The sequence below is a fragment of the Poromitra crassiceps genome, assembly GCF_964638095.1.
Source record: "Poromitra crassiceps genome assembly, chromosome: 3".
In the NCBI taxonomy this organism is placed as follows: domain Eukaryota; kingdom Metazoa; phylum Chordata; class Actinopteri; order Beryciformes; family Melamphaidae; genus Poromitra; species Poromitra crassiceps.
Genome location: NC_139625.1, coordinates 8,264,309 through 8,271,808, shown reverse-complemented (window position 1 = coordinate 8,271,808; position 7,500 = coordinate 8,264,309). Strand labels below are relative to the sequence as shown.

The 7,500-nt window shown below is 41.7% G+C and overlaps 1 protein-coding gene across 1 annotated transcript in view; it reads left to right on the top strand.

The window, feature by feature from the left end:
- Positions 1–7,500, top strand: part of LOC310773391 (chloride intracellular channel protein 5-like) — a gene marked incomplete at its 3' end in the record, with an annotated part of 24,865 nt that overhangs the window by 7,221 nt on the left and 10,144 nt on the right. The gene's annotated exons all lie outside the window — the stretch shown is intronic.

Below are 7,500 nucleotides of genomic sequence, written 5' to 3'. Positions count from 1 at the left end.
AGTCAGTTGTGTTGTGTGTTGAATAGTGTCTACAGTGTTCTATGCTCCCTGTAGCGTCTGTATGTTTTCAGTCAGTTGTGTTGTGTGTTGAATAGTGTCTACAGTGTTCTGTACTCCCTGTAGCATCTGTATGTTTTCAGTCAGTTGTGTTGTGTGTTGAATAGTGCCTACAGTGTTCTATGCTCCCTGTAGCGTCTGTATGTTTTCAGTCACTTGTGTTGTGTGTTGAATAGTGTCTACAGTGTTCTATGCTCCATGTAGCGTCTGTAAGTTTTCAGTCACTTGTGTTGTGTGTTGAATAGTGTCTACAGTGTTCTATGCTCCCAGTAGCGTCTGTATGTTTTCAGTCAGTTGTGTTGTGGTTTGAATAGTGCCTACAGTGTTCTGTGCTCCCAGTAGCGTCTGTATGTTTTCAGTCAGTTGTGTTGTGTGTTGAATAGTGTCTACAGTGTTCTGTGCTCCCAGTGGCGTCTGTATGTTTTGTCAGTTATGTTGTGTGTTAGTGTCTACAGTGTTCTGTGCTCCCAGTAGCGTCTGTATGTTTTCAGTCAGTTGTGTTGTGTGTTGAATAGTGTCTACAGTGTTCTGTGCTCCCAGTAGCATGTGTATGTTTTCAGTCAGTTGTGTTGTGTGTTGAATAGTGTCTACAGTGTTCTGTGCTCCCAGTAGCATGTGTATGTTTTCAGTCAGTTGTGTTGTGTGTTGAATAGTGTCTACAGTGTTCTATGCTCCCAGTAGCGTCTGTTTCAGTCAGTTGTGTTGTGTGTTGAATAGTGTCTACAGTGTTCTATGCTCCCAGTAGCGTCTGTATGTTTTCAGTCAGTTGTGTTGTGTGTTGTGTTCTGTGCTCCCAGAGCGTGGAGTGAGGCCTAATCTCTACATTCTCTCTCCGTAAGCTGATTAGCCTGCTGTTTGGTGTGGGAACAGGGGTGCCAGAAACAATACATACACACACACACACACACACACACACACACACACACACACACACACACACACACACACACACACACACACACACACACACACACACACACACACACACACACACACACACACACACTTTAATATTTATTTGTGTTCACATTTACTCAATAAATCCTTGAACGCAAACAATAATAGATGCACAAACAATGGGAAATTGAATTTCAGAATGAGAAATGTATCTGAATCTATGGAGAAAGGAAACCGCGTCTCCTCCTGTGGCGACTGCCAATTATTGCAGAAATGGAGCAGAATTTGACCAGCTCTTGGTCTGGGCAGTCCTGCCCTCTGCAGGCCGCTTATGGACATTACCAAGGTTTTCAAATATAAATGCAAGCGATTTACATGTGTTGCCAAGCTGTATAATAGCATCCTTGAGCAGTTGGTACTTTGAAACATTGGTGATAAAAGCTTCTTCCAGACTGGAATTAAAAGTACATCCCACTTCTAACATGGTAACAAAAAAGATCCAGACCTGCAACAAGCCCAGAGAGAGAAGATCTGAGCTTCTGTGGGTGTGAAACAGCTCAGGCCCTGTCACAGTACACAGTCACAATCACAGTGGTCCACTGTGTGAACAGAGATTCCACTGCTGCCCACTCAGCTGACCTCAGGGGCTCTTACACTGTTCTCTGCCTCCCACAGTCACACTAACACTGACCGCAAGTCAGATTGTAGTGTTTATACATAGATACACTGAGTAGATAGATAGATAGATAGTTCAATCAGGAGAGACTAGAGACCAAAGGATGAATAAAGTGATATTTATTACAATAAAGTGAATAATTTACGACAGAAAGAATGATGAGAATAAGGTATTGTTATTAGTCTTTGGCGGTTAGACACCGCAGGGAGATCTTGAGAGAGCTGCACCAGCCCAGATCAGCATCCAGATATATCCCCCTGCAGTGTCTAGATACTGGTGGTGCTGGTGATCCCCTTCTGAGACTCATGGAGACTCTTCCGACTGAAGAATCGGATAGGTCTGCGATGATCAGGAGGAGAAGGGGAGGAGGAGGGTGCGAGCCTGACAGCAGCGATGATTGAGAGGCTGAATGAAGCAGAAACAAGCATATTTAAGGAACCCGCCTCCAAGCAATTGGCTTACGACTGGGTTGTGGAGCAACGTGATAGGCTTACACTGGAGGTGCGTAGGGTGAGAGGTGATGAGAGCAGTGATGTGACACTATGCAATTGGTTAACAGAGACTGGGCGGCAACCAGCTGATAGTTCATTGAAACCCGGAAATTGACAGCTTATTATGATCTTGTGAGTAGATTGAAGAGTGGAGATATAAAGTGAATTAAGGAAGTGTAAAAGATATTATAGTCTTCCTGGCTTGAACTTACGTTGAGAACTACATATAGATAGATAGACAGACAGACAGACAGACAGACAGAGATAGATAGATAGATAGATAGATAGATAGATAGATAGATAGATAGATAGATAGATGTTGATAGATATCTGTCATATATAGTATATAGCCTATATATATATAGATAGATATATAGATAGATAGATAGATAGATAGATAGATCAATAGATAGATAGATAGATAGATAGGTAGATAGATAGATAGATAGATAGATAGATAGATAGATAGACAGACAGACAGACAGACAGACAGAGATAGATAGAATAGATAGATAGATAGATAGATAGATAGATAGATAGATAGATAGATAGATAGATAGATAGATAGATAGAGATGAAAATTATTGAAACCAAGGATAGGCTATAGTCTCTATACTGTAATACTACTGCGATTACTAGTAATGATAATAATCAATCAAACCGCTAGAATAAAAGGTCGGAATTGTACAGTATCTCAACATCCACATCCACCCCGACCACAACACACTTTTGGCCACCGTGCTATTTCAACAGCAGACTCTATGACGTGTATAACATTGATATACACATATGTATTTCAACAGCAGACTCTATGACGTGTATAACATTGATATACACATATGTATTTCAACAGCAGACTCTATGATGTGTATAACATTGATATACACATATGTATTTCAATAGCAGCCTCTATGACGTGTATAACATTGATATACCCATATGTATTTCAACAGCAGACTCTATGACGTGTATAACATTGATAGACACGTATGTATTTCAATAGCAGACTCTATGATGTGTATAACGTTGATATACAGATATCTATTTCAACAGCAGACGCTATGACGTGTATAACGTTGATATACATATATTTAGGATCAGAATTGTGATATTCTATCTGTGCATAAACGTACAATGCCCACAAACCCAGATTGTTGCCGGGGGCCGAACAAATATTGTCATGCCGTAACCCATGGATGGGCAACTTTGATGATAGAGAGGGCCACAAAAAAAATTCCTCGCTACCAGATTTAGCTGAAGGCTGAACGGCGCCAGCGCAAAAGATTTGGGGTATTTGAAGCCAGGAATAACTCATTTGTGATGTCATTATTCAGTCTTAACCACCAATAGTTGATCCTTTTCTCACTCACTCCTATGTCACCACCTGTTCTCCCTGCAGGGCTTGAAATTAACTTTTTTGACCACCTGCCAATATGGCTGCTAGATTTTAAAGTTACCAGCCAATTAGAATTGCCACTAGCCAAAATGTTTTTCTTGAAATAAACCAGAATATGAGTGGGTTAATTTAAGCATAAGTATCAGTAAGTGGCCCGGGATTCTCAAAGCCTGTGTTGAGGGTCACACAAACAAAAATGCACTCTTGAAGCTAAATAAATCCAAAACCAACAAGTGAATTATTTAAATTTCTACTTCAATGTAGAACAGTCATTTCTTACACATGAGATTACTTTTAGCCTTTTAGTCATAAAGATTATTGAAAGATATTCCATATTCCAGACTGACCCGCTATAACAGAAGTGGAGTATTGGCCAGAATGACATGAACATTTGTACACTTTGGACACACAGCGGGTATCTTGCATGTTGCGTTCAGGTGCACTGTACTTTTTTTTTTTATTATTCCATCACGGGCCACACAGGGGGCCGTATTTTGCCTATGTGTGCTCTAATCGCTCGCCCGTATTTCTGCATAAATAGGAGCCAATCCCGTGGGTGAAACACGAACAAATCAAAATCTTTTCAAGATAGTGGCGTTCCTGAAAGGCGATCATGGAGAGCTCTCGAGCTACATTCAACTGTCTTGAGCCACCAGCAGAAATATAAATCGGCACGCGTTTGTGCATTTGTGTCTCCATCTCTTCTACATTGTCTCAGAACCTTTGCATGTAACATGACCTTAATCCATGACTGAATACTGGCATTCAATCATAACAACAACAACAACAACAACAACAACAACAACAACAACAACAGCATTGATGTTGGCCTTTATATCCACACACACACACACACACACACCTACGCACGCATGCACGCATGCACGCGCACTCACACACACACACACACACACACACACACACACACACACACACACACACACACACACACACACACACACACACACACACACACACACACACACACACACACACACACACACACACACACACACACACACACACACTTGAGACTGAGTTTAATATTTGCTCCAACAAAGAGGGATTGTGTGTGGAGGAGACGCTCACATACCGCAGAAAGCAGAAGAAAACAGACAACCAGCCAGTCTGAGGAACAGACAGACAGACAGACAGATAGACAGACAGACAGACAGACAGACAGACAGACAGACAGACAGACAGACAGGCAGACAGACAGACAGACAGACAGACAGACAGACATGGAGCTGGTTGGTGACAGACAGAGTTATGGACTACTGACTGACTGGAATAACGGTGGATTGTATCTGGGTTAAGTTGAAAACCTTCGGTTTTGTTGCAGCTGTCTTTCAAGACTCGATAGGAAGTGGAAAGAGTTCCCCCCCCTGCAGTTTAAGAGGACTTGTTTGTCACATCATGAAGAAGGTTTATCAGGTGTAAGATGGATAAGCGTATCCATTGATTAGATGTTGCATATTAACTTGAGAGAGATAATTGTGAGGGCTACAAATTCATTCTAGGAAAAGTATTTTCTGTTGAACTGAATCGGTCGTCATGGCCTGGCTCGACGTTGCAGCTAAAAAGTTGGGCTTCCCTACCATTGAGTTGTTTGTCAAGGTAAGAGATGGACACACACAAGCTTTGGTATTACAAACATTGATTTGATTATAATGGCATTATTTCATAAAAATACACTGGTTTAATATCAACTGTTTAATATCAAGTATCTGAGTGTTATTGGATTCATGGACACATATAATGTAGAGTTTAATTTGATTTATACCATGGTCTGGGTGAATACTCGATTCTGATTGGCTGCAAGGTGTCAGAAGCCGAGCTCTCAGCTGTCAATTGTCAAACCCTCTGTTTACAACTTGCAGCAAGCAGCAGCCAGGCGCTCTGGGAGAGCGTGCGCTGCTGCCTCTTATCACTGATACAAATCAAGTCCAAGAGGAAAAAGACGAGATCAATAAAAAGAAAACAAGGAAATGGGCAGTTAACAGCAACACACTGAGAGACGTCTTTGTACAAAACATACCTGGACTCCAACATACTGAAAGCTTGAGATGGTTTTCAGTCTACTCCAGCCTCGCGCCATTTACGTCTTTATAAGACCCGCAGACGTTAACGTAATTCCCTGGAATGCGAGTTTAAACGACCCAGTTACATGGCGTGGCATTCTTAGACATTGACGTTTTATTTTGTATGTTGTTAAATAGGCTACAATTGGCCAAATTATTAGTTCGCTTAACTCTAGAATTGTGCCAGGTGCAGCAGGCACTAAGTGGCCATTTTATCCAATGATAGCCTAATCTTGAGCAGCCGAGGGGACTATTTTGTCTCGCCGGTTCTCAACTCATATTCAAGGTTATGAAAACTAGATTTTGATTGCAAAATGCATGAAAATATAAATTAATGGTCTTGCTTTGTTTCTTTGGCAAGTGACCATGGTATAAGCGGGTTAATGCACTTCGAGGTGTCCATTGTCAGAAATTATTGGACTTCGCGGAGGCTTCGCCTTGGACGGTTCACGCCTCCACGTCGTCCAATAATTTCTGATAATGGACACCTCGTCGTGCATTAACCCTTACTTGATGGATACAATTAATGTCAAATGAATCAATTGGTGATTGGGGTTCCTGGAAGAGAACACCTTGATGGAATTTCTTTAAACGTCCAATTGGATTCAAGGATGAACTGATTACTGAATTAATTTGGTGGTCAAAGGTCAAGGTCACTGTGATACACAACTCAAGAATTCATACACTTTATGGAGGAATTGGACACAAAATGTCTTATTATTATTAGACAAAATGATGAAGTGATGACATTTTATCACGTTTGTTGGGGTTTTCTCCCGTTTTTCTCCCAAAATGTACTTCGCCAATTCCCCCCACTGGCCCGGTCGTTGCTCCACCCCGTCGGCCGATCTGGGGAGAGTTGTCGACTAGCACATGCTTCCTCCAATACATGTGGAGTCGCCCAGCCGCTTCTTCGTTTGACCTGACAGCGAGGACAGACATCATGGCCCCTATCGTTGCATCGGCCTAGTTTCTACGCCGAGCGCCTGGTGCAGTGGGCGTGGACCAGCGCACTTGATATCTTGGTCTTGGCGCTAGACGCAGCCTAAAGCATTACAACCACGCCTTTTAAGCGTAAAATTATGCACCGTCATGCTCATTGGATAAGTGCAATAAACGAATCGCACGCTTGCCTTTTAAGCTCCAATTCCAGTCGTCCAGCAAAACCAGACAGAAGCCAAGCGCTCTGCCCCCCCCCCCCCCCCCCTCCCTTTATCCAGTCTGTCTGTCTCCATATAGGCTATTATTCCATATTATTATGCTTCTCAAACCAATCTAACTGCAGTTTAAATACTGCAAGCATGTAAATACGCTACACTATAGCAAGATCAAAGTGAAAAGAATGTTCTAAAGGCATCAGCTAGAAAAATATAGCCTATCCCTATATGATGAGATTAATTTTATATTGGTGAAAGTTTGTCCAGAACGATATCGTTTTCTCTCCCCTGCTGCAGGTAGAATTATGCACATAAATATACCCTACATTATGTAAAGTCATTGCATAAATGTGTTTTTATTGTAAAACTCAATGTGAAGTAGGGCCAAGTTATTGGAGCGGACATCATTGTATAGCAGATGCGCGTTCCGCTGTCACTTATCTAAATCACGTTAAATCGACAAGGGATATATATAGGCCCAGGAGGACATATATGTTTCACTTAGGGTGGTGTTTTAATTTCGATGTTTTATTTGGTCCAATATTGAAATGTTCTACAATTGCAGGCTGTGTTACCATTACACATTATTTTAGATCGACCTTTTATATCTATTTCGCCTCATTTGGTTGCTATTTAGTAGCGAAATGGAGTACCCAATTGCATGCTGGGACATTCACAGGCAGTGAATTTACAACTGCTATTTCCTATAGGACGTGTGTTGTGTCTGTCTGAGCGAGGGAGTCAG